The sequence below is a fragment of the Ambystoma mexicanum genome, chromosome 5q, assembly GCF_040938575.1.
Source record: "Ambystoma mexicanum isolate Mex_15411 chromosome 5q, UKY_AmexF1_1, whole genome shotgun sequence".
Taxonomy (NCBI): domain Eukaryota; kingdom Metazoa; phylum Chordata; class Amphibia; order Caudata; family Ambystomatidae; genus Ambystoma; species Ambystoma mexicanum.
The window spans coordinates 21,911,985-21,939,840 of NC_090933.1; positions in this window are offsets into that span (position 1 = coordinate 21,911,985).

Sequence of the window (27,856 nt, forward strand, 5' to 3'; positions counted from 1 at the left end):
TGAATACAGCCCACATCCTCTGTCTTGGACCCTTGGCTGCGCCTAGCGGCTTGGAGCATTGCTAAATGGTACAAGCGGGAGAACCAAAGTATCGAAACCCATACAAAGCCAGACTAGTTCTGGATTAACAGGCTTGGCTCGGACTGGCCCAGAGGGCAATGCAGAAGGCCGACATGAATGGCCAGTGAAGACCAGTTTTGTGGGCCAATGGAAGCCCAAATGTCCACTTAGCATCCTGTACAGACAATTGGAATGCCCCATTGTGCTTTAAAATGCACCACCTGCCACACATCTTACCTACACGAAGCAAGCCTACCAACCTACTATTGATGTAGATTTTTTTTAAAGTCACCCATTTGTGTTTTCAAATATTGACCACCTTCTGGTGGCAGGGCCTATAAGCTATCCCTAACATACCCATAATCACCAGGGGGAAAATGATAAATAGGTTTCAGGTTTTATGCTTTGAAAAATAAAGGACTCTATACATTTCAGAATATAACTATGCTTGTACAAACATTTTTAAGCAATACAGGATTTGACATAACTCATTTGCACAGTTGCATTTTATTCAAATCGTATTGCCTGCTTCATTTGCACTAGTGAAAAGGCATTCCGATGATTGTTGCCTGGACTTTAAATGTGCTTTGCACAGTTGGCTTTGTGTTCTATGCCCTGGCCATTTGCACAGGCAGCTGTCACTGGCTTTCCAGTGTTAGGGTCTTAACATTATATCCGTGTTACCTGTCTCACCGTACTCAGAAATTGCTGCAAAACCGGGGAACAAATCGGGGGCACTGGCAAACGGGGACAAGTGGTGAAATTAGGGGACTGTTGCCAAAATACGGAGCCATCTGGTAAGCCTACTCTATATTGAAGAAGACTCCCCGGGCTGTGAGGAGGCAGTCTTACGGATGCAGTGTGGAATGAAGCACTTCGGCGTCCCTGTGCAGCGACAGGGGCTAGAAGTGAGTAGCAGGCAGTGTCTGGTGTTATGCACTAGGTTTAGGCCTTCTAAGTGAAGACTCAGAGACTTATTAGTGTTGTGTGCTCCATCGGAAACTAACCTACACAAATGTGGTGGGATGAGGTGAAACTCTTTTCTTATCGTAGATGCCAACTTTTCACAGTGGGCTCGAGGGCATGTGTGCATTGCTGCACTCCAAAAATGGGCATAATTTGCTTAGCTCCACCAACCTCACTAAAATGACGAAATGCATTGTGGACAATTGCATTAGAATTACAAGGGGTCAAATCTCTATGCAGCTCTTTTTGAGCCCTGCGGAAATGGCCTTGATGGGAATCTAAAGCTTAAAACCATGTATAAGGTTTTTACGCTCTAAATTACTGCCACGGCCCATTTTCATGGATTTGTATGGCGGAGCGTAGGCGTGGAACATAGCTTACATTTCCACATCTCCCTTCCGCTCCACCACATAAATACTCTGGCATTTGCACGGCCATGCATTTTGATGCCGGCGCAAATGCTGGTGATTCCTATGGAGTCCACCAGTGTTTTGTACCAGCAAAGAACTAGCAGACTCCAAAGGATTCCATTGTTAACGCTGCCAGCCAAGTATACATGGCAGGCAGTGTTTACTCAACCTGCATTGCATAAGGCAAAAGGGAGGGCAAAAGATGGCGTACATTATTGAATGCTGCATTTTGCCCTCCCCTTGTGCACTCCATCGGGCAAAGGATATGACAAACATTTGTTGATGGAGTCTCATGTACGTGAAGGTGCACACGTAACGGGTCCCTGCCACCAGATTATGGGAGACTCAAAAATGAGCTCCTGTGAATGTTTGGCAGAAGTAGACCTCGGCAAAGCCACTGTGGACAGATAAGAGGGTCGCTTTGCATCCAAAAGGTTCATCACTAAGTGGAATGTGATGTCCGTGTTTCTCAGCCTACCCGCTCCTTGGTTTCCTGACACGTTTGCAGTCTCAAGGGTTTGGTGTTTTACTGTGGGCCAAACCCTCAAGCTGTGGGTGAGTTGACAGCTATGTATTATTACAAGCAGTGACGCATGATGTCACTTGCACATTCCGGCATGCATGCATGCCGGGGAGCAACGGCCTGGCTCAGTCACGAGTAAGGCCATCTATTAGCAGACCATAACATCCATCAAACATTTCAAACAAAACACAAGTCCTGATAGTGGCCTGGCCCAGTGGAGGAGGTCTTTCTCCTTCTATTTAGGTCAGAGTCTTTCAGATGATCATGAGGCATCGATCACGCCATAGGTTGGTACCCAGTCAATATATCTGAAACATTACTGAGTGGTATATTTCAGAGTGGACCATAATACCGAGAAGCACTGCAAACTTTAATTAAATAAATAAAAGGTAGTGGGGAAAAGGGGTTAAATTGGGAAGGGTAAAGAAACAGTATCTGTATTTTGTCCACAATGAAATGTACCACTCTGTAATGTCCGTTGGTAAAATCACATATAACCCATAGGGTGTATCACATCTCTGCCACCTTTTTGCCTTCTGGCAATGAACTGGGGGACTTGGGATGCGTCCCAGCTTCCTCTGGGTCAGATTCTTCTTGTGAAAGGAGCTCAGGGTTGGAGTCCAAGTCAGCATCCCTTGCAGCGCCATCTGATCTGGTCTCTGGAGGCCCCTGTGCGGCTTCGGGTGGGCGATGTGGTTTCAACCCATGACTCATCAGGTATCCACTTGAAATGGTGGACATTCCACATCATGGAACTGTGTTCATTGTCAGAGGTTACCAGAGTTCCTTGACTGTGTACTACCCTCAATGGGGTGGCTTCAAATGGCAAGCTTGATTTAGCATTTGAATGAGGTTTCATACCAACACGCTGTCACCAATGTTCTGACAGCTCCTGTACATGGCGGACACTGCTCATGTGGTTATTGGCTTTGATTTGACGCAGAGGCGTAGCCACGATTGTCTTGCAAGTGGGGACTGAAGCTAATGTAATTGAGCCCACCACAGTGACATTAACGCTGCAAATGCCCACACAGTGCTGCTGAGTGGGTATTTATAGATTTTGGGTGGGCCTTGCCTGCTCAGGCCCTACCCTGTCTGCGCCTCTGATTTGACTTGTTCTTACCCCCTATTCATCATCTACAAAGCCGTATTTCAGATTCTCCATTCAAGCATTTAAAGAAATACACAGTATCTAAAAAAAGCATTTAGAGTCAAACATGTACATAGACAAAGTATCATGAGATTCTTTTAAAACAGCATTTTGTAACAACTGAGTCAGTCTAAAAGGTCCAGAATGGCCCACATTATAGCCTAAAACAACAGACAAAAACAAGGTTCCATAGAAATTAATTGGGATGGGAAGGGAAATCATCAATCATATATTCACAAATTCCTTCTTGCTGTAAAAAGCACCAATTAAAAAAGAAGATACTGCTAAAACCCTCAAAGGAGTTGGGCTCACTGTCATGTCGAGAGCTTTGCTTCTGTGTCTAATCTCACTTTGGATAAAAATAGGCTTCAGCCACTTCCACCTGGCAGGATCATATAAAGGACACATAAATAGTGTTTTTCATCTTCATCTTGGAGATTACAGGGAGGATATTTGGTCGAGCTGCTTGTTCTTCAATGGGCAGTAAACGAAGCCAGGGGCAACATACCAAAGCAAATCTTTACATAAAATATTTACGCCTGTGAGGATACTGGGAAATCAAGATAAGGTTCCAGTGCGAGATTTGATTTGACTGATATGTATTTTAATGATAACGGACGGTAACGGAAACCGCAGCTATAAGTACACTACAAAAAGACCCTCGTCAAATAGAAAAAATGAAGTGAGACAGTGACCCCTTTTTAGACATGCATATTCCTTCAGAAGAGGACCATTTCCAAATTGTAAGTAGCGCAGACTTGGTGCCTAATTACAAGGTCGGCAGTAAGCTGCCGGTGCTACCAGCGGGTTGCCGCCGACCTCATAACACTGTTCTGCCGCCTGAGATCTGGGTGCCAACAGGACATTACAAGTCCCGGAAGCCCGAGATGTCATCTGGCGGAATCTGTAAGTCCCCTTTGGGGACACGAAAACAGCAACACCTTTGTTAACGGTGCCGGTGCATCCGTGAAAACCATGCCTTCAGGGACCAGTAGTCCTGGCAGGTCAGACCTGCTGGGAGCACCGGCCCCTGTAGGCATTCTCTTAGTCTGGCGGTCCAGAAAGGGTGCTGGTACGTTGCTACCGGTATCCTTATTTCTGCACCGCCAGACTTGGAATTAGGCCCCAGTCTTATTCTTTCCTGGAACATCAATGGGCTGGCTAGTAAAAATTGGAGACCATGTCTGGTACCCTCTCTTAATCAAGGATGGGGAACCTGAACACATCTGTTGGAATCATGGTGGTGACTTGGCGATGACCAAGGTGCGAGACCAAGCTCCTCCCTGTCAATGAATGAGGTATCAAGGGAGCTGCAGGCAGCCGGCAGAAATCACCGTGCTGCACACGCATTCAGGCGTTTAAAGATTTCGCTCGCACTCTCAAGACGCTAGGACTATCCAGCAAACTACTTCTCACAGAGCTATAATCAAGTAACCTAACCTTAGGTACCAGAAAATATACTAAATGGAGATTGACTGATGCTATTACTCTCTCGACTTAGAATTATCAGTTACTTACCATCTCAATGTTAATACGCCCTGAGGACGGCACGGAGAGGGCTGAAACACGTGTTGGCGTGCAGTGTCCACTTTTGTGAATAAATACTTGTATTTACATCTCTACTTACATTGTAATGGACTAATTACTTAACCAAGTTAAACCTTGAATTTAATGACTTTATCTGAGGGAGCGTAGACTGGCAGGCCCTATTCACTTTGTCTATTCCCTTATACAGAAGGGGTACTGAGAATTTACCCTTCTACGCCTTGCCACTGCTGCAAACCTCTCTACACCATAGTATCAATATTTAACCAGTACGAGGGTGTGCGCACCTACCCACATTGGGGATAATTTCTCGGTGTCTCTACTATAGGTATCAAGTGGTAACTGCAGAGGAATCTGTACAGCTCATATTAAACGTCCTTGTGGCCTTACCTTGTTTAAAGTGCGCATGAAGCTTTCAGTGTAACCATACACCTGCGTCTAGTAGGAAGTGATCCTTTTAATTCATATACCAGTGCTAGTAGGTACTGACCATGTGACATCAAGCAGAAATGTGCGCTGACTCTCTGCCACGGCTGATCACCTTGCTCACGAGTCTGGATGGGCAGAGGTGGATCACCTCACTATGCTGCCTGCACATTACACAGGTAATGACGGAGGCTTGGACTCTCAAGTCCGTTTCATGAAACCACACATGCTCACTCAGTCAGACCTTGTTCTTCACAATGGCTTGCTGACCCTCATGTGCAGGCTGAATCACACTATAATCAGCAAGTTCAGCACTACAATTCGGGTACCTTGAACAGGATCCTGATAGCTGATGGGTCGCTGAAAGCCGCGCATTGACTGCGGTGGTGCAATGTCCATGTCAATGGAGATGGTCTTTCCAGAGCCCTAAACACTAGAATGAGCACTTTACAGCAGGGAGGTTTTATCTTGCTGTGTCGAGCCTCTTGGTAGACCTACAAAGAATACCCCGTCTACATTGGAGTCAAACCCTGCAAGTGACTCAAGTCTCCTTACTGCCTGCTCTCACTGACTCTTTGGTGGTGTGGTGGGCCGGAAACAGCACACCTTGAAATTGGAAAGGTGGTTGAGATTGTTGCACTTTCGCCATGCATAACCTTTGGCTGGACAGTCCGCCTTGCAGTGAATTGCTCTGTTTCAAGTTCATGGCATTGCCTTGCGGTGATGCCAGGGGTCAAAGTGGGTGGGGGGTACTAATTTGTACGACGTTCCCTTAGTTCTTGGGGCAACTCATCATTGTTCCCTTAGTTTATGCGACCCACAATACCGTTCCAGGACGGCAACCTTTTTAAATATAATTATTTTTTGTTTCTATTTCGTCCCCATTTGGGGACTGGAACCTGAGCCCTGCTGTGTTCAAGCCAGTGCAACATTGCATTCCACCATCCCTCAGTTGCTGGAACGGAATGATGTATTCCAATAGGCTGCTTGAGATACAAAACCCATTCACAAGCAGCCAAAACACCCAGCTTGATTGCTATCTGCATATGAATGGCTGTACGCTCAGACTTGTTAGCAGGCAATGGGAGGGGTGTGTCTGTGGCTGGCCATGTTCTCTAAGAGCTGTGAACGGAGGATGGTGAAGGGGAGGCTGCATGAAGGTGCATGCTGAGTGGGACAATGACACACTAATGGAGGTCATTTAAATGCATTTTCTTCCATTGTGTTTTCTTCAGTGTGGTGTAGTCAATCGTGGGCCTCCTCACGCTCGTACTCAAGTGTCGCCCTTTTCATGCATGCATACCAGAAAGGAGAGGCGGCACAAGGAGCTGGGGTGCAACACGTCTTTATTCTTAAAGACCCGGCGTTAGACTAACTTCTAGGCGGTAACCCCACCCTTCAACATACGCGGGTCGCAGCCCGCGGATCAAACATAAACAGAGGACTGTCGTCCTCAGATAAGGAAGTGAGGACATCACATCCCCCCGTTACTAAACCTCAAGTCCAACTTAGCTCATCTCCTCAATGAGGCGGTGGGGCTTTTTCCTCGTCCTGGTTGGTCGACCTTCTATTCTTGTCGAAAGATCTGTCCATGTCTCGGGATTCACTTCTCCTTCGGAGTCTTCTCTATCTCCTTCATATGGAGCATCCCATGGATTAAGCTCATCACTCAGGTTTGTGTCACCTAAGGCTGGGGCTCTCGATAACCTTCTGAAGTAGGAAGAGTTCCTTGTGATGGTTCTGCGGTCTCCTTTCGCGGTGATGAGTGATCCTTTCCTGCGGATGACGATGAGAGGCTCCTCGCTGAATGGGGCTACGTTTTCTCGAGGCTGGGGCTGGCGGACTATCACCATGTCTCCTGGCGCCAAATCATTTGTCTTGGCTTGTCGTTTTGTGTCCGCGGCCCTTTTCATGGTTTCCTTCATGTGTGCATCCTTCACCCTCATTTCTGCATCCCTTGCATAGTGGTCTTCCTCAATGGCTACGTGTGGTATTCTTGTTCTTATTGTTCGCCCAAACATCACTTCTGAAGGTGTTTTCCCCGTGGTGCTGTGTGACGTATTTCTGTAGTCTCGCATGAGTTGGTATAACAGTTTTTCCACAGGTTCGCCCGTGATGCGAGCAATTTGTGTGGTGCGTCTGATGTTGCTCATGAACCGTTCGACGGTCCCATTGGCTTGTGGCCATAGAGGTGTTACTTTTCTGTGTCTGAAACCCATGTATTCGGCAAATCTTTGGAAGTCCTGGCCTGTGAATGGAGGTCCATTGTCAGATTTGACTACTTTGGGTACTCCGTACGTTGCGAACATCCGATCTAGGACTGGTATGGTGTGGTGTGCAGATGTTGATGGGGGTATCTTGAGTACTCGTCTACTGCCACCAGAATGTATTCTCCTCCTTCCATGGGCCCAAAGTGATCGATGGCTATTTCTTCCCATGCCCCTTCAGGTAGTGCGGTCATGTTTAGAGGTTCTGGGGAGGTGTGTGGCTTCACGAGAGCACAGGTGGAGCAGTCTTGTAGCAGTTCTTCTACTGCGGTATCTAGCTGTGGGAACCATATTTTCTGCCTCAGCATCCTTTTGGTGGACACAATTCCTCGGTGTCCTTCGTGGGCAAGTTTGAGTATCTTCTGGCGCAGACTGCGCGGTATCACTAGCTTTGTTCCTTTTAGCAGCATCCCTTCGTCGGATTTTGCCAGTTCTTCCTTCACAGCTAGGAAACAGGTGAGATCCCGCTTGACATCCTCGTTCATGTTTTCTCGTATTTGCTTGGCATGCTTCCATCGCCCTGTCTCTAGGCATCAGAGGATGGTTTGTATCCCTTGATCCGTGTTTGATTCACTAATGATGCGATCCATGTCCAGACCTTGCGGTGTGTTGCTGTGAATGACATATCTTATGTACTGGTCAGCTATGGATGGTTCTGGTCCACACGCGTCCTTCGGGTGTCTCGAGAGGAAGTCGGCAGGGTTCTGTTCTTTTCCGGGTCTGTGAGTGATGGAGAATTGATAGTCCTGTAGCCGGAGGGCCCATCGGGCAATGCGTGGTGGCATTTTAGCTTGAGGGTTGCCATAAATGAAGATGAGGGCTTGGTGGTCCGTTACAACTACGAAAGGCTTTCCGTATAGGAACAAATGGAAGCGTTCACAGGCCCACACCACGGCCAGGCCCTCTTTCTCTGCCTGGGAGTAGGCTTGCTCGGTCTTGGAGAGGCTTCGACTGGCATAAGATATGATATGTTTCTTGTTTTCTTCTCGGTCATTGAGTTGTGTCAGGATGGCGCCTAGGCCTACTGGACTGGCGTCGACAATGAGTTCTGTCGTTCTTTTGGGGTCGAAGTATGCCATATTCTGGGCGTCGGATATGCGATCTTTAATTGTTTGGAATGCTTCCTGGCACTGAGGGGACCATGTAAACTCTGTGTTGAGTTTGGTGAGTGCTCGGAGGGGTTCACTGATGGATGCGAAATCTCGTATGTATCGGGTGCAGTAACTCGCAAGGCCCAAGAAGGACCTGAGGTCTGATGTAGTCGCGGGTGGCGGGGCTTCTCGGAGTGCACTCACTTTTTCCGGGTCGGGTGTCATTCCTTTTTCAGAGAATATGTGACCAAAGAAGCGGAGCGTTTTCTTGCGAAATTCACATTTGTCTTTGTTTAGTGTTAGTGTGAGTCGTGCCTCTTCCAGGGCCATGCACACTCTCATTAGTGTATCATCGTGTTGCTCTTGAGTTTGACCAAACACCAGGATGTCGTCGCTATAGTTTAGGCAGTTGGGTACATGTTTGATGATGTTGTGAATTTCTGCCTGAAAGATTTCAGCAGCGGACGACACACCAAAACTTAGCCGTTTGTAGCGGAAGAGTCCTAGGTGAGTGGCGAAAGTTGTTATATATCGAGAGCTTTTGCGTAGTTCCAGCTGATGGTACCCTTTGTTGAGGTCCAGTTTAGAGAACACAGTTGCCCCATTTAATAGATGTACCATATCTGTTATCCTCGGGGCTTGATGGCGTTCCCTTAGTATTGCCTCATTCGGCCTTCTCATGGCCACGCATATTCGGATGTCTTGAGAGTCCTTTTTGGGTACTGGTACAATTGGGGAGACCCATGGCGTGGGTCCTTCTGCCGGCTCAATGATGTCTGCATCCAGCAATTTTGATAGTTCCTTTTCCACTTGTTTTTGGATGTTTATGGGTATTCCTCGATAGTGTTGGGCTATGGGTGGGACCTTGGGGTCAATGTGGAGTTCTATTTGTCTGTCCTTCAGCTTCCCGAGGCCTTTGAATAGTGAGGGGAACACCTGTTCTATGTTTGCAGTGGGGTCTAGGTATTTGCGTACCATAAGACGGTACAATATGTGTATTAGTCCCATTTCTATTGCTGCCTGATAACTCAGTATGCATCCGCTCTCAGTCGCTGCTTCGAGGACGTGCATGGGTATCTTCTTTTCATGTTCTTTGTATCGGCACGAGGCCATGAAGAAGCCTTTACATGCGAGCGGGGTCTTTGATCCATAGGGAAAAATGAGTGTTTGCGCTGGTTGCAGGCGGGGGGCATTAGGTATGCTCTCGTAGACTTTCTCACTGATAACGTTTACGGTTGCTCCCGTGTCAATTAGAAATTCAGCTGTCGTTTGATTCACTTGTATTCTGAGGATTGGGCTATGCTCTTTTGCTGTGCTGTTTCCTAGCGCATATAGGTATCCTTTCCTTCTTGGTGTTTCCGGGTGTCTTTCCGATTTGGGTGTTTTCTCATCCGACGAAACACTGGACGCGCTGTCAGACTGGGATTGTTCGATGAGGCACCGTACGTATCTCCGTGGTCTTCTCCTTGACCTGGGAAGTGGTGTTCTGTTCTCCCTCCATTCTCTCTTCTCATGCCTTCTTTCCGTCTGGTCGTCGTGATGTTTGTGGCGCCCCTGTTCATGGGTCTGGTGTGACCCTCGATGGTTGCGGTAGGGCGTTGTTTGATTTTGTTCTGGTTCTGGTATGGGCTTGTGGCTCCTTCCAGCCCCTCTCATCTTGCTGCGGAAGATCAGACATACGGCTTTGTAGTGGTCTTCACCACCGCACGCGGAACAGTTTTGTCCTATTGCAGGGCATATTCCTTCGTGGGGATATTCGTGTCCGCACCGGTAGCAGAACGGATCACTGTTTCTTGCAGTCCCTTCCAGTTTGTTGAGGCATTTGTGTTTTCCATGTGTAATCTTTATGTCATCCAAACCTTCCACTTGTGCAGCTAGGGCTGCATCCGAGCGAGCCAGTCGAAGAATTTCGTCAAGGCTGCACGGTTTCTGCAGGAATCGCTTGCGGAAGTCGGCACTTTCACATCCCACTATGATCTGTGACCTGAGGGCCTCCTCATTAGAGTAATTATTGAAATCACAGTGCTTCATTTTCGCTCGTAATCTCATGACGAATGCATCTATGGTTTCACCCTTTTGTTGTTTGGTGGTGTGGAAAATGTGCCGCTCATAGTCTACATTGGTGTGAGGTGTGAAATATTCTGTGAGCGTAGTTTTTAGCTTGACGTACGTGTCTGTGCTGTCCTAGGGAATTTCGTCGAGAATGTCTCGGACATTTGGTCCGACAGCATGATTTAGAAGATTGAGTTTTTGGTCATCTTCCAGTGCGCCTGCCGCTTTCAGGCATACCTCAAAGTCCCTCAGCCACCTCTTCCACCTTGATCCTAGTGTGCCGGAGTCGGTGAGGTCGAAATTTGCTGGTAGCTGTGTTAGGAGGCTGTCTGTCATTTTCTTATAGCCTGTGCTGCTTGGTGTTACCGGGATGGTTAGTGAGTCTTCCTCTGAATTACTCATGAAACTGTTTCTGTGGTTATTTGGCTGAGCCGGATGTGATTTGTCACTCTGCAGCTGGGGAGCGCTGTAATTCAGGGTCTTAGTAGAAAGTCTTGGCGCGGTGGCACCCTGTTGCCAGCAGGGGGGGGCGCTGTGGTTTCTATTCCTAGTGCGGTAGCACTTTATTGCCACCAGGGTGCTGCAGACTGGGGCCTTAGCTGCTGATGTCGACAGGTGCGTGGTGTGATTCAATTTGTGCCTGGGGGGAGAGGGCTCGCTCTTACCCCTTTGTGTCGGACTGTTGGAGCGGGAGGTTTTCGCCTCCACCGCTCGTGCGCGTTGCCGTTGGCGGGAGGCCACTCCTCCACCGCCCGGTGATGTGTCTGCGGGGAGCTGGCAATTGCTCCACCCGCGCAGGGAGCCTTTGCTCCACCCGCCGATTACTTTGTGTGCTGGGCCGGGCCTCCGCGGGCGTTGCCGTTGGCGGGAGGCCACTCCTCCACCGCCCGGAAAGGTGTCTACGCGGGGAGCTGACAGCTGCTCCACCCGCGCGAAACACTCGCGCTGGAGATTTGGGCCTATGTGGGCCCATGTGCGATCAAGGTCCGGGCTCCCAGTGGTGACAGGGGATGTACCACGAGCAGCGGACCGACGATTTTGGGCACTGTGGGAACTTTATTTCCTCGTCGCCAGTGTGGTGTAGTCAATCGTGGACCTCCTCACGCTCGTACTCAAGTGTCGCCCTTTTCATGCATGCATACCAGAAAGGAGAGGCGGCACAAGGAGCTGGGGTGCAACACGTCTTTATTCTTAAAGACCCGGCGTTAGACTAACTTCTAGGCGGTAACCCCGCCCTTCAACATACGCGGGTCGCAGCCCGCGGATCAAACATAAACAGAGGACTGTCATCCTTAGATAAGGAAGTGAGGACATCACATTCAGTTTCACTAGAACTGTTGTAAAACACAATGTTGCAGGGTAGAGTGGAGGCAAGGAAGGACCCAGGTAGGCGGTTTGCAGGGGGGATGGGCTCACAGTGAGTGTGGGGGAGTGGGCAGAAAAGGGGGGGGTGCAGCAGAGGGAACATAGTTTCACTGCTTTCTTTTTTACACTTCGACAACTGGGTGTTGCCATTTGGTTGGCTTTGGGCAAGAGTCATTTGCCTCCTTTGCTGGAGAGTCTATCCTTGTTCGATAGCATGTGTTCTTTCCAGCGTATGTCAGTCAAAGGACTTGTCCAACCCGGTCACTCTAGCATTCTCTCAATTATGGTATCTCACCATCTCCCACTCCCGTACTTTCCAGAGAGATATGTGTTGTTAATGCAGGATGTCCTCTGGCGTTTCACTGACACACATTCTTGAATTAGGTGAGTTCTGTCCTCGTTACTGGCGTTGAACAGTTTACATGAGGTGGCAAGGTGGCATAGCATTGTGTGACACACATTGAATGATTCACCACCCTTCTGCCTTGCTTGCTGCAGACTGAATCACTCACAATCAGGATTGACTTAAATCTTGAAGTGTGCAGGCAATATTCGTTGCTGCGTCATCGTCGTCATTTCCGGTGTTTGGTGGTGAGTTTATATGCTTCATCCCCCACCATCTGCAGCAACGTAGACGCCTTGTGTTCTGTGACCGTTTCTCTGACTGCCTCAAAGTAGTTGTTCGTACGACCTAGCCGATGATGTCTCGCTGGCCATGTTGAATTGAGTCAGTGGGGCTGGATGGAGTTAGAAGGTCCGTTGGTCCTGCAGGGTCTGCCAAAGCTGCCTCACTTGGGGTGGAGTTCTCGTGATATGGAATGTTCCAGGTTGGCAATGCCATTGGTTCTATGCAACAGGCTACTTATCTATCCACACCGGCCCTGGCTACTGTGGCGAGCAAAACACCAGCTGACAGTGTGGAAAGTTTGTGGTGGCTACTAGGCTTACCCTGCTTTAGCGTTACTTTAGTAATATCAGCAAAGTGCATGGGAAAGTGCATGCACCAGGGTTCACCTTTGTGCCCAGTTTTATTCAACAGGTTTAGGCCTGGTATTTGAAAACATAAGGAGCATCACAGGGACTTGTTGTCAGTGTTCTGTGCTGCTGGAACCCAAACAGTTGAGACTGCGGGCAGGACTCTTTTATTATTACAAGTGGTGACATTCTAGTGCTTGAGTTCAAAGAGACAAGCACTCTTGAACATCGAGTTAACATCACTCTTAAAAATAAAAAATCCAAATGTCAACTGGATAGAAAAGGACAATTCAAAATTCTCATCAAGATACTGACACTTGTGTGACCCCTTAAAGATGTACTCATGCATAATGTGGTCAATCATGCAAAGAAACTGTCAGACAAGAACTGCACAATTCATGGACAGAGAATTGTGCACATTCGTTTATGTTCTTGATGGAAGAGGAAGAAATTCTCCACCTTGAATAACATCTAAAATTTCAAAATTAGCATCTTGGGTATCTGTTGTGGTGATCTTAATTGGACGGATTGGCCAAATCTGCCGGCAATGGCCTGCCACCCAAGTTAAGTGCCTGAGTGAGATGGACCCCACACACCATGTGGCAATGCCATTACCGGCAGGGTCAGAACGAAGGCGTGGTTAATATCGCCATTAGCAGCCTCGAGTCACGTAGGCGGGTGCTAAAGGCTTCATCGCATTTTAAGTATTAAAAAAATATTCTCCTGTGTCATGTATGAACCCACGCCATACTGTTAAACCCATTTGTTGATGTGTGTGTGTATGTATATATGGAATTTATAAAGTGAGAATCACGCTGGGAAGCAACGGTGCACTGTACAAAAGGGACATTCCCGGTGGTTACAAGTTGCATGCAGGAGTAGCAGGGGAGCTGAGATGAGCTGGGATGACACAAGGAGCACAGACAAAGCACTTTAGTAGCACAGTCTAGGCTGCTAGATGGCACATGCACGTTTGCTTCATTTTTAAAGTAAGTGGAGCTTTTAGCACCCATGTCTGTTGCTCATAAGTGGAGCTTTTGGCACCCATGTCTCTGGCTCATAAGTGGAGCTTTTAGCACACATGTCTGTGGCTCGCGTGTTCTAGAGGGGTGGGTGGGCCGCAAGCAGACACAGTGGGGGTGGTGCCTGCAAGGTGAGAGGGACATGTAGCTGACAGCCTGCTCAGAACGCTGGCTTGGATTAGTGAATATGACCCACGTTCCAGGAGTCCTGTTTGTCCAGCACCACCCGGCCAGGGTGCTAATGTTCTAAACTATCTTCACAAGGGTCACCTTCATCCTTTGAGCTCTATGAAATGCCAAACAGTTGAATGTTCCCTACCAATGATCTATTGTGAATAGGCACCATTTCCCTAGGCCTAAAGACCCCAGAAGAAATGTAGTGCAGGTCTTGATGATAGCCTAGGATTTCCAGTCTGTTGGAGTTGTTCACCAGAGTTTTGCGCAGATGAGACAATCTTCACCCAATGTATTTTTCTATTAGTGTACTCAAAGGAGTATTTATTGAAATATAATACATTACACTCCTGTTAAACATATGTTGAGTCCTTATGCAAATACAGTGAGTAAGAGTGCTGCAAATGAACCACGAGAGACAACACTAAACATGGTTCAGAATACCACGTGTGAGCAATATTCTTCCCAGTCCTTAAGATTGCTGTCAAAGGCATAGAATAATCAGCTCTTTCAATATGGGAGCTAGGTAAACAAAAGAGCAAAAAAGAAAAGGATAACACTAACCTCGGTCTTTAATACAACCATAACTTCTTGGTAACTGAAGACTTGGAAATTTACATTGCAAGGTAAGCCATGGAAGCAATTGATATATGTATGTTTACCCTTTACACAATATTAAAAGATGCATTAAAAAGAGGCTTTAAATAACAGGTAGTGAAAGTTAAAGTATTAAACCTTACTCTGGGCTCCTGGGCTGTTCTCTGACTTTACATTCAAACCAAAGTCTCAGGAACCTCCCTTTCCGAATGAGCATTGAATATGGTACGATCAAAAGATCAATGACACCCTACTCCATGGCCAATGTAAGCCACCTAAAGAAAGTCAGCATGAAGACCAATGCATTTCAGTTTTACTGTTTCAAGCAGCATTTTGGGAAGTTACTCTAACTTGACGACCACTTGCCACTAAATTCTGGATGCACATAACTCCAGATTGGGTGTCAACCATACTAGCTATGGCAAATCAACATCCAATCATTTTATTTGGACATCAGGCCATCAAAGTGCATCCTAACACAAAACATATACTTACGTTTCCCTAACACATCATGTGGGAGAAAACAGAGCATGGAGATAATAACCAGTGGCTAAGTACCCACCAACATAGCACAATTAATCTATGGATCAATGAGTCCCTTAAATCATGAACATGGCACAGTTCAGTTCTTGACTCGATATGCTGAGAAAGACTTTTTCAACCTTAGAAACAGTGTTAGCGCTCTGATGGAGAAGTGTAGCTAAATTGAATATGAAAAAAAGTAGAGATGCTGCAAATGGAGGGATGCCACAGAGGTTGACCTGGGCTTGGACAAAACTAAAACGAAGAGAAGCCCTCCTCTAGCGCTTCTCCAAAATTAAATGTTATAATATAGAGACTTTCTCGTTTTTAGGTTCCATTTGTCATTTTTATTCAAAATTCTATTGTGCTGTAAACAAATAGGGATTCCTTTTTACATCTTGAACATAACATATAAGTTGATGGGAAGACAAAAGAATGCAAAATTTAAATTGGTTTAAAGTTTTTCGTTGAGTTCACTAAGTTGCTGTGTCCCACGTTGTCACTTGAAAGTTGCGAAGCCTTAGTATAATTCACTCGACATTTGGGTTGATGGAGAGACAAAAGAATTCAAAATTTAGATTGGTTCTAAGTTTTTAGTTGAATTCACTAAGTTGCTGTATCCCACGTTGTCACTAGAAAATTACGAAGCCCTAGTTTAATTCACTAGGCAGTATTGGCCTCAATTTGAATTGGTTCAAAGTTTAGTCAATGTTGTCTTCACGTTGTTGCTCGAAAATTGCGAAGCCCTAGTTTAATTCACTAGGTAATATTATCCTCAACACGTGTTTCTCCGCCACATGGTTTATGGCGGTTCTTCAGGAGGAATTTGTAGGTAGATAGGCAAATGGAAAGATAACTAAATATCAAATCTTGTTCATGTATATGATGGTTCCTTTGATGTAGGTAATATTATTAATTCCATCCGGTTTGGTCTAACACGTGGTTCTCCGCCACATGGTTTATGGCGGTTCTTCAGGAGGAATTTGTAGGTAGATAGGCAAATGGAAAGATCTGAGAGGAAAAAGGTGGGAATAAAGAGAAAAATGGGCAATTTTGAACAGAGTGTCTTATGTTGACGTTTATACAGTCAATGTTGAGTTAGATACTTGCAACTAAATATCAAATCTTGTTCATGTATATGATGGTTCCTTTGATGTAGGTAATATTATTAATTCCATCCGGTTTGGTCTGAAAGAGTGAAGAGCATCTAGTTTATATTTGTATCTCTGGGTCAAAGGTACTTTCCAAAAAAATCTAGTCATAATCATCCTTATTTGTTATACTTCAATAGTTCAGTATTATCTTCATGTACAACTGATTCCTGGATTTTGACAATGTAAATGAACTCATATGTTACATCAACAATAAAATGAACCAACATGCAAAACTCAAGATAAGGAATAATCTCACACCCAACCAAAATCAAGCATTAAATAATCTCAAGAACAATCCTGAGATTACCATAAAATCATCAGACAAAGGCGGAAACATTGTGCTACTCAACACAGAAGACTATATACACATGGCACTCACCCATCTAAAAGATCATAAATGTTATGAAAAAATCAAAGAAAACCCATTCATCAAAATCAGCGAACAATGGAAAACCATGAGCAGTCATTGGAAAGACTTGGAACTACTTAATGAAGATGAATACCGATATATGATCACAACTAATCCGATTACTCCAACAATATATTTTCTACCTAAGATTCATAAGAAATACATCAACCTACCAACAAGCAGACCAATCATTAATGGTATTGGATCAATCACAGAGCACATTTCAGAATATATAGATCATCAGCTTCAACCATTAGCAAATTCATTGGCATCATACATCAGAGACACCACGCACATTATCCAATTGATCGACAATATACCTTGGAATGACAACTATTGGCTAGTAACAATGGATGTAACAGCACTTTATACAAGCATCTTGCATGAAAAAGGACTTCTAACTACAGAATACTTCTTGAAAACACGATCTATATCTCTCAACGATCACAACAATATGATTTTAGAAATGTTGCAATTTACCCTTCAAAACAATATTTTCATCTTTAACAACACTCTCTATCGACAAATACAAGGCACAGCCATGGGAGCAAAATATGCGCCATCATATGCCAATCTCTACATGGGCCATTTTGAGATAGAATTTGCCTGGCAACATCAATCATTCACACACCTAAACAACATAATTTTTTGGGCCAGATACATTGATGACATCTTTTTGATTTGGAACGGACCATTAACAGCATTTAAAGATTATTTCAACTATCTAAATCACAACACCTATAATTTGAAACTAACCACAGAATACAGTCAAACTTCAATCAACTTTTTGGACATCACCTTCTATATCGATAACAATACCATCTGTACAACACTGTACACTAAACCTACATCTGTTAACAGTCTACTACATGCCTCAAGCAGCCACCCCAAACACATCATCTACAATATACCTTATGGTGAAATACTAAGGGTCAAAAGAAACTGTTCAAAAATTGATGATTTCAAACAGAAAGTAACATCCACAATGAGCAAATTCATCTCCAGAGGATACCCAAACAAACTTATCAAAAACAGCTATCAGAAATCTTCAACTAGGACCAGACAATCGTTGTTACAAGTAAGACCCAAAATCGACAAAACTGTGATCGATCCACACAGAACCATCAATTTTACCACGAACTATAGTTCTAACAATTCAATCATTCGGAAAATTCTTAGCAAATACTGGAACATCCTTAAATCAGATTCTGACCTTACAACGATCCTGGAAGTCAAACCTACCATCACTTTCAAGAAAGCAAGCAATCTCAAAAAAATGCTCAGTCCGTCACATTTTGAGTTGAAATATCCTGATGAAAAATCCACTACACAAACAATGTGGCTTCAAAAACCTATCAAAGGCTATTACAAATGTGGTCAATGCTCCATGTGCCAATATGCAGAAAATGGTAAAACAACCGTCATCAAACCCAATGGCACCAACTTCACCATACAACAGCTGATCAATTGCAATAGTCAATTTGTTATATATATCATTCAGTGCGCATGCAAAAAATTATACATTGGGAGCACGATCAGAAAACTCAAGACAAGAATCAGTGAACATATCAGGGCTATTACCAACAGAGATACAAGATCACCAATAGCCAATCATTTCACAGAATCACATCATCCTTCTCAGATCAGTCAGATAAAATTCTACGGAATAGTAAAATTGAAACCGGCCCCAAGAGGAGGGAATCTACAATTAAGACTTCGACAACAAGAAGCAAGATGGATTTGTATGATGGACACTTGCCATACAGGTCTTAACACAGACCAGGAGATATGTCATTTTTTGTAAATCATAATAAGAGATATTTACCTCTATATTACTTTGTAAATTTTGCAACAAATATAAGGCTACAGGAACACTAGAATTGGATCGAGCAAATATGGCGCTCTTAAAAATATAAACAACCATTAGATACGTGCGCGTGACGTCATTACGTGATGCAACGTGCGAATGACGTCATTCCGCACGCGACACACGCATGACGTCACTCCGCACGCGACTCTATGTGAAACCCATTCACAACATGTGGAGTTCACTGACCACATCGAGAGAGCGAGGAAAACACCGTTCACATGGTAAGCAAGGTCTTTTACAACTATTTACAATTCTTAAGAAAACTTGGTATTTAGACTAACTTCGTTGCTTCGAACAGTCTTTAAGCTCAAAGTCCGCACAAGCAAACTTAGATACTAAACCAAACCGTACTGTTCCAAGGCAACATATGAGTTCATTTACATTGTCAAAATCCAGGAATCAGTTGTACATGAAGATAATACTGAACTATTGAAGTATAACAAATAAGGATGATTATGACTAGATTTTTTTGGAAAGTACCTTTGACCCAGAGATACAAATATAAACTAGATGCTCTTCACTCTTTCAGACCAAACCGGATGGAATTAATAATATTACCTACATCAAAGGAACCATCATATACATGAACAAGATTTGATATTTAGTTGTAAGTATCTAACTCAACATTGACTGTATAAACGTCAACATAAGACACTCTGTTCAAAATTGCCCATTTTTCTCTTTATTCCCACCTTTTTCCTCTCAGATCTTTCCATTTGCCTATCTACCTACAAATTCCTCCTGAAGAACCGCCATAAACCATGTGGCGGAGAACCACGTGTTAGACCAAACCGGATGGAATTAATAATATTACCTACATCAAAGGAACCATCATATACATGAACAAGATTTGATATTTAGTTATCTTTCCATTTGCCTATCTACCTACAAATTCCTCCTGAAGAACCGCCATAAACCATGTGGCGGAGAAACACGTGTTGAGGATAATATTACCTAGTGAATTAAACTAGGGCTTCGCAATTTTCGAGCAACAACGTGAAGACAACATTGACTAAACTTTGAACCAATTCAAATTGAGGCCAATACTGCCTAGTGAATTAAACTAGGGCTTCGTAATTTTCTAGTGACAACGTGGGATACAGCAACTTAGTGAATTCAACTAAAAACTTAGAACCAATCTAAATTTTGAATTCTTTTGTCTCTCCATCAACCCAAATGTCGAGTGAATTATACTAAGGCTTCGCAACTTTCAAGTGACAACGTGGGACACAGCAACTTAGTGAACTCAACGAAAAACTTTAAACCAATTTAAATTTTGCATTCTTTTGTCTTCCCATCAACTTATATGTTATGTTCAAGATGTAAAAAGGAATCCCTATTTGTTTACAGCACAATAGAATTCTGAATAAACTTGACTCGATATGCCCAGCACCACAATAATTCCCAGTTAGCCTAGGCCCCAAGGGCGTGATGTTCGTGCCAGATAAGGGGTACTTAGTTACAGTAATGCCGGATGGAACTACATATCCGGGATAAGTGTACAGGCTTATTGTGAGCCCACTGTTGGTAATCCGGCCATGATGGCCAGATCTACCGAGGACACCTTTAGCCACCCCTAGCTCCCAAAATACCAGTTTAACAGAGTCATAGGGATTATCGCCCTCGCTAAGCATTCTGTGACAAGCCACCATGGCCTCCCTAGACACGAAGGAGCAGCCCTCAACAGTATGAAGCTAATGAATGCATTTATTTGTTAAAGCATCCCCCAGTTCTCGCTTTTCTGCCAACAATTTGGGTACCCGATGAAGAAAAAACTGTTGCACTACCCCGCCACCCCCATAGTTATGGCAGTTAGACAGGTTCCCCTTCAAGCGATGCCAGCGTCCTCTAGTTTCCTTGGCAGTGGAACATTGGGAACCCATTGTGATTGGATCAGGACCCTCGGACATGGTAGACCTTACATGGGAAACAGGCGTCTTGCCAAAGTTCCTGGGCCTGTTATGATGTAGTCGCCGATCAACCTGAGGCTGCCTCGTATTGGGAGTAGGCGTCGGGCTCATAAGGCACACATGGAACAATGGCTGTAGGTGGCCTCACAGGGTCAGCAATGGGGCGGTCGACCTTCTCTTCAATACTCAATGGCGCAGAGATCTCTGATTTGATGGGGCATCCTAAGGGTGGATTATAAAGTCCAACAGTGTCTAGTGGAGCACTGGTACACTCCCCATAAGGTCTTGCTCCTGCCCTCCCCAAGGAGTCTAACAAAGCTACCAGTAGATTTGTTATAACTGCCAGTTCTGAGAACATGCGTTCACAATAACATCCAATGCAGTCCCCCTTAGGCGATAGATCAGGGGGAGTTTGAGTAGCTTGGGTTGTCGACTTCAAGGGCCTAAATGAGTTAGGCGGAGGAAGGAACTAGCCCCCGAGAGCGTAGACAATATGTTCTCAATTCAGGTATTGGAGGTGAGATTAGGGGAGGGATTCTCTTTAGTGGTATCAACAATCTCTGTGTCCATTAGGTCCAGGGGTCATGGTGCAGAAGTAGGCAGAAGGTAGACCACGGAGGAATGACGCATAATCAAGGAGTCAAGGGCCAAAAAAGTATTTACAGAAAGAAGCTTGATTGACCACCCTCCCGGCAGGAATAGTCATCATGGGGGGCCAGTGTGATATCATCTGGCACTAGTGTTACCAGGTTCTGTAACTCAGGGTATGTCACATCAATCAGATCGGGTGTACGATAGCAAGTGGGCGCAGTAGGGCTCAAGAAGGGGGGTCAGAATCCAGGGAGGTTTACACAAATGTTGAGACCGAAGAGTCATTACACCAGCAGATGCTTCAACAGTGATGGAGACCATGCTCACAGGATCTCCTCTCCACAGGTGATAGCCAAGCTCTCTTTATTAACTGGTTCCCGCCGTATTCCAACTGGGGGTTTCCTTCATATATTGAAGTGGGCAGAATAATATGTGCCGCTCCCCCATGATGGGCACCAGAAGTAGCTGCTACTTTGCCGGGTGCATCTTGGATAAACCCTGAAAGAGAAATTATTAGGGACTGCCCCACCAAAAAAGTTGAAGGTACAGCTGCCCCCCCCCCCCATTGCTTTTCCAGGAAGAGAATTGGTAACAGTGGCACGTTCCCTATCATTTCACTGTGAGCTGTCCCCCCGGTTCTTTCTCACCACTAATATTTTATGATCGGACTTGGATTGTGGCTGGTCTTGGGCCGTAGGCTGGAAAATAGACTGATTACGAAAGAGAAGTTGGGCAAAGGGGGAGATAGGTGAATACTCTAACGCATCCACCAGGAATAGTCCAAAATGTTCTGAAATGGCAACAGGTCGATATTCAGGGGCAAATCAGAAACCCACCACAGAGGTCCGTGATCCACAGTCCAACTCTCACCTTGCTCTCATCCCACCACCAGACAAACCTGGCAATCTGAGAAATCCATCTCCAGGGTCCCACTCCCTCCTTGTGTGGAACACCCCTGTTGTGTGCAACACCTGGCGCCCTTGGACTCTTGCTGGCTTCAGCCCTGGCGAGCACTGGCGCTGGGTATGTTTGGAAGGGGCGTGGCTTAGCACTCCAGCATGGCAAATGACGGCATCCCTCCTGGGACATATATTTTGCTGCCCCACACTTATAACAGTGCAGCAGTCGGGAAGAATCCCAGCTCGCGCAGCTGTGACGTGCTACACTTACCCACAAGGCCACTCGAATCTCTCAGCATGAAGTTGCAGAATGATTTGAATTGACATTTTAGTGCACGGGACATGTTTTGCTGCAGATTCTTAGGCCTAAATGGTGTGTAACTGTTATAACAAGCCAGCAACGAAATAAGAACATCTGTTCTCTGGGCAAATGCTTTTTTGTTCTATGACCTTTCTTCACGTGGGAAAGACACAAATTGAATGAAATTTGCATATTTCACTTTAGGATTTGATTTGTTCATTTCATATGGGCACTTAGCATTTTGTAAGTCAGCGTCCCCTCTTTTTCCTATTAGGACTGGAGGACTCACTCGCAACCTGTGGTCACCGCCAGCCCGCTTGCACCATTCATGGAAACTTATGGCCATGGGCCAGAAAACTCCCAGATGTATTCTCAAGCCATGTCTCAGGCATAAACAGCTACGCTTCAGAAGACTCGGCAAGCAAGACTGAATGCAGAAACAGCCAAAGCCTCATTTCTTGCTCAGGGGCTGTCCGAATTGGTATATGTGTCTTGCAATTTACGGAGATTTTGTGCTAGGGTGAGTATTTAAAGAGCAGTGTCCAATTTACATTACTCCTAAAGGGTTTCTTGCTGAATCACTACCACATAAATGTTTGAAATTTAAAATTGTGGGCATTCTTATGTTCCCGAAATTGTCTTTGCTTTTATGCAAATCGCCAGCCCTTGGTTACAAGAAAAGATACTGGGTGACTGGTCTGGAGCCTCGTCGTTCTGACTATTCTGACACGTGAAATGAGCACCATACCCAGTGTGCATTGCATGCCGAGAAGGGATGTTTACGTGCACGTTTGATGAATTGGTGGCCATTCTTATGTCCCCAAAATATACCTTGTTTTATGTAAAACAGCCAGCATCCCATATAATTAGGGCATCCACATTATTTGACACCTACCTCTGCCCCACAGTCCCGCCCACACCACTGACAATGATTGATATGATATTTTATTTGTATCGCACCCATACACAAGTGTTTCCGAGCACGATGCACCCACTTGTCGGGGGGAAATTCTGCCGGGGTCGGCCGGGCCGTCCGCAGACCTCCGGGCAGGGAGGCCCCAACTCCTCCCGTGTATATCTCGGATCGAGACAGAGTATGAGGCACACACAAGGAGCAAGGCAACTTCTGCTGTTTATTATGCAAACGGCAGGGATGGGTCAAGGAGCGCACGCGTTCGTCCTGACACACACAATCGTGGGGCTCGCAGGCCCTTTTTACTGTATTATGACGCGCTACTTGCGTCACGTCAAAAAGTTAGCAAAAAACCTATCGCCACTCTTAATTGGTTGCTCGAGTGGTAGGGTTAGTATAGTACACATATAGAGAATGATATTAGTGGACAAGGTGTAGTCAGGTGGTATATCTGGGTTGTCCCTACAATTAGATACATAAGATTTGTTACATGAAGACTCCTGAGGATTGGCTAATGTTACTGACGTCTGAGATGAGAGCCCCATGTTCTGATTGGTGCACCCGTGAGCTTCCCAGCCTGGGACCACCGTTGTTCCCAGCTCTCGGTGTACCTGTGATTGCAACAATGTTTCAATATGGGTACGTGCAGACAATGTGAGGATTTATTCATAGGTGGAAGGCTGACCGCTCCCACTGTAGCAGATGTCCATTGAGCCTTTCAAGTGTATCGGCCTGTGTCTCGTAGCGAGGGACCCAGACGCCTTTTTCCTCCTGGGCTTTGGCATCTCGTCAGGTTCGGCTTGGTCACGTGGGGAGGGACCGTGAAAGAGGCAGAATTCTGCACAATTAATATTGCTTTTTCTACTGCGCGTCTGGTTTAATTTGCCGGCGTGACTTTAACGTTGGTGCGCGGGGTGCGAGGTTGCAACATCGTGCCTTTGATGATGTGTTCTTGGACTGTGAGTTTGCAACATTACGACCTTGGCTGGTTGCTCCACTGGGTTCTTTCTGCAGGATCAGCAACCTGACTCGTGCTTTGTTAATGTCCACGGGAGCTCTTGGTTGAGGCCTACTTGGGCCTGGTGCATAATTAGTCCGTTTGGTGCATAGGTGCTTTTAGGTTATAATAGCATATATTTCCATGACCAGTATCGTGTTTCCAGTATATCTCTATAGTGGTAATGGGTTTCAAGAGAAGCGTGAGCAAGCGTTATAAATGAGTTCATGATGCGTCTTGCGTTTCTGCATTCTGAAAGCCTATATAAAAATAATAAAGATGCACGTCCGTGAATATGCCTGTCGCCTACGTCAGAGCACTGAGTATGTTCTTCGTGTAGATTGGTGTGGAAATGTTCAGTGTGTATATTTGTACAGAAGTGCTTCCCGTTGTCTAGGTCGTCATGGCATCTCTAACGACGTGTGGATTTTAGTCTAGCTGATCCGAACCGCAGGTGTCGGCATGGCCAGTGCGGGCTGTTGGGCAGGCAGATGGACACATCCGTATGTTCCTGTACCAGGGTATTTGGTCGTCTGGTAAATGGACAAACTCTTCTCGTGGCGGGTGTCTGGGCCGTGACCCTCTAGGCCAAGCGCGAGAGGTGAAGGACGGGAGCCTGGTTTTCCATTCTCCCACTTCAGTCCCCCCTCTGGTCGACTTGTCGACCACAAACATATCCTTCTCGTTATCTCCTCTTACTCTCCATATCTTAGTTATCCCTCCGAGATGTCCATAATGGTTTACATGATCTTCAAATGACCAATACATATATTCACATGTTCCTCCAGGAGTACAGTATACCCATCTTCCTATGTAGCTCCTGGGGTTCCTTGGGTTCTCGATCTTCACTGATGGTGGGTCTAGATGGTTGGTGATGATTTGGGTGCGCAGCTTCTCCCTCTCTTGTATTATCACCCCTGTATGCTGGCCATCATCTGCTGGCATCAAGGGGTGCATTCCCACCATTTCCAGCAACTCGTCAGTCGTGCGTGCCTTCCGGGCTTTCCAAAATCTAATTATGATCAGAGTAGCTCCAGCCAAAATAGTACACCCCACTATTATTTTCAGTCCATCTGACAGCCAAGATGGCATCCATGACCATAATAGTGAAAACCAGCTCTTATCCTTGTTTACACCGTTACTCTCGTCCATCATTTTGGAGTGCATCTGGGCCAATTGTGATACTGCTTCTGTCAGTGTACCATTGTCAGCATCGTTGGCAGGTATGAACGTGCAGCAAGATTGTCCTATCTTTGCACAAACTCCTCCTTCCATTGCTGTGAGAAGGTCCAGTACATATCTGTTCTGTAGTGCTACCATCCTTACAGCTCGCAGCTCCTCTTTAATTGCGTTGAACCCATTTACAGTTGAATTGATGGTCATCATTAGTTCCCATCTGGTTATTTGGAGCCATTTTGCGTTTGCGTATGCTTGCAGTCCCGGATGTATTATTGAGGAGAAAAACATTGCTGCTCTGCTGAATAGTCTGTGTTCTGGCGGTATTGACGTTAGTTCCGTTTCCGACCTTCCCCACAGGTAATTTCCTGTCAGTGGCTCTCCTTGTCGTTTTCTCCTATTTAGGACAGTATCTTCGCTGTTGGTCTTGTTCTCTTGCTCCTTCTGGAGTGGTGCAGATCTCTTTCGTCTCTTATCCCCTTCATCCATTTTAGGAAATTTCGCCACATTGACATGCTTCTTAGGTACCACTAGTGATGGTACATTGACGTGTACCATTGTGCACACACCATTCCACAGGGGAGGCAGTGTATGATATGCCTTTTCTCCACAGGCCCAATAATGGTCCATTATTACTGCTGTTCCCGCTCCCCCCTCAGGTAACTCCATCACGCTTGCACAATTGGTGTTATATCCTACGTCCACCTCTCCTTTATGCTGGTAGCATACTCTGGGCGCAGTCAATGGTAGTATTGTTATTGGGTCTTCATCTTCTTCTACCCACGTGAGCATTGGTACGTACTTGATCCACGTCGTCCAACATCGATGATTGTGTGTCTCGATGGTTGAGATAGTTTCTTTTGTTACCATGTTGCTGCCAATTACTCCTATCTCCCAGCTGTTGTCCAGATACACCTTTCCTGTTATCGTCAGTAGCGGCCTTTCCCAGCATCCTTGTTTACCCGGAACTTCAGTGGCGTACCAATCACATGGTAGATACTGCAGTGTTACCTTCTTTGTTTCTCCTTTTGCAGGGCCACTTGTTATGTATTTGAATGCTTCAGCATGTAAACTGGTCTTGTGGTAACTCAGATAGGTCTTAAGGAAGTTGTTTTCATATGGGTATGAGTCTCGTGTTTTCCATGTCATGTGCACTACTGTTCCTTGAAATCTTCCTTTCGTTTGAAACAGGGCCAAATATATTATGCACTGTGCTGTCTTTCCATCTATTTCAGTGGCAACAAATGTTCGTGAAGCGCTCATGGCGTATGGTATTAATGAGCAAACGTAACAGCTATCCTCAGTTGTCTGCTTACCAATGCGGGTCATGTGCTGGTACCATATGTTGTTTGTGACGTGTGCTGAATCTTGTACATAATTATCAATACCTTTATTGTCAGAGTATGTGTTGCGTTTAACTCTATTTAGCTTGGGTGCAATGTTACTATTACCACCTGACGTAACACCTGTTGCAGCAGGGAACGGGGGTATATTAGGTTTGGGTGCAGCAAAAAAATGGATAGCATAGCTGTACTGCCAGACAGAGGCAGCCAAGAACCCGGTGATCATAAAAATCCCTATTATTTTTATTACATATGCTAATTTCACCGGCATTTTGCTCTTACCTTGCTGCAGTCCTGGCAGCGTATTCTTGTGACGTTAAAGTTGCCCGCCTAAAAATTCTCAAAAGTGCTCGTTATTAAATGTTAGTTTTGTTTCTTTAAGCTCTCCCTATCAAGTAGTCATTCAGTGCCCAGGTGAAGAGCTGCTCCCACGCTACCCTAAGTGATCGGCCTCTTAGGACCGGCAAGTATGGGCGGAGGTGGGGCATGTAATTTTCTATGGCCAGGAGGAAGGCTGTGTAGTAGACACGTACCCTTCTCCTTTTTAAGTATGTTGGCCTTTTTATTTCGTATACAAATTGGTGTGACAATTCTTCTGGGTAGTTATCGTCTGGCAGCACCATCTACGCCTGCACACTGAATTCGTTAATTAGCTTTTCTTACAATACAATATTACGCAGTTCCTGTATGTGCGAGAGAAAAAAGAGAACATTCACGTGTTTACATGTGTATTGGTGCAAGCAATGTCCTTCAGTTTTAATTACAATTGTACTTAGCAGTCAATGGGGGGGGGTTTTCTCAACTGGCGGGATTGTTTTTACTCTTTGAGCGTGTGACCATAGGGTGGGCAGTATGGGGATCACCCTTTTCTTCGTCAGTTATTGTCTCCAAGGGAACAATTGGGTCGTCGTCTGTGATGGAACTTTCTTCCGCTGTCGGGGATGTTGTTACTGTCCTTCCAATGGACCTGTCGTTGGCGCTGGGGCGGGTCTGCAGTTTGTAGATTTTTACGTCATGTAGGTGGTTCCAGGCACGCTTATCCTTTAGTTTTACTGCTCTTGTTGATACGTCCTCTACCAGATGGGGGCCAGTGAACCTCTTCTGGTTCCACTTCCTATTGAAATTGCGAAGTAGTACGTGGTCACCTT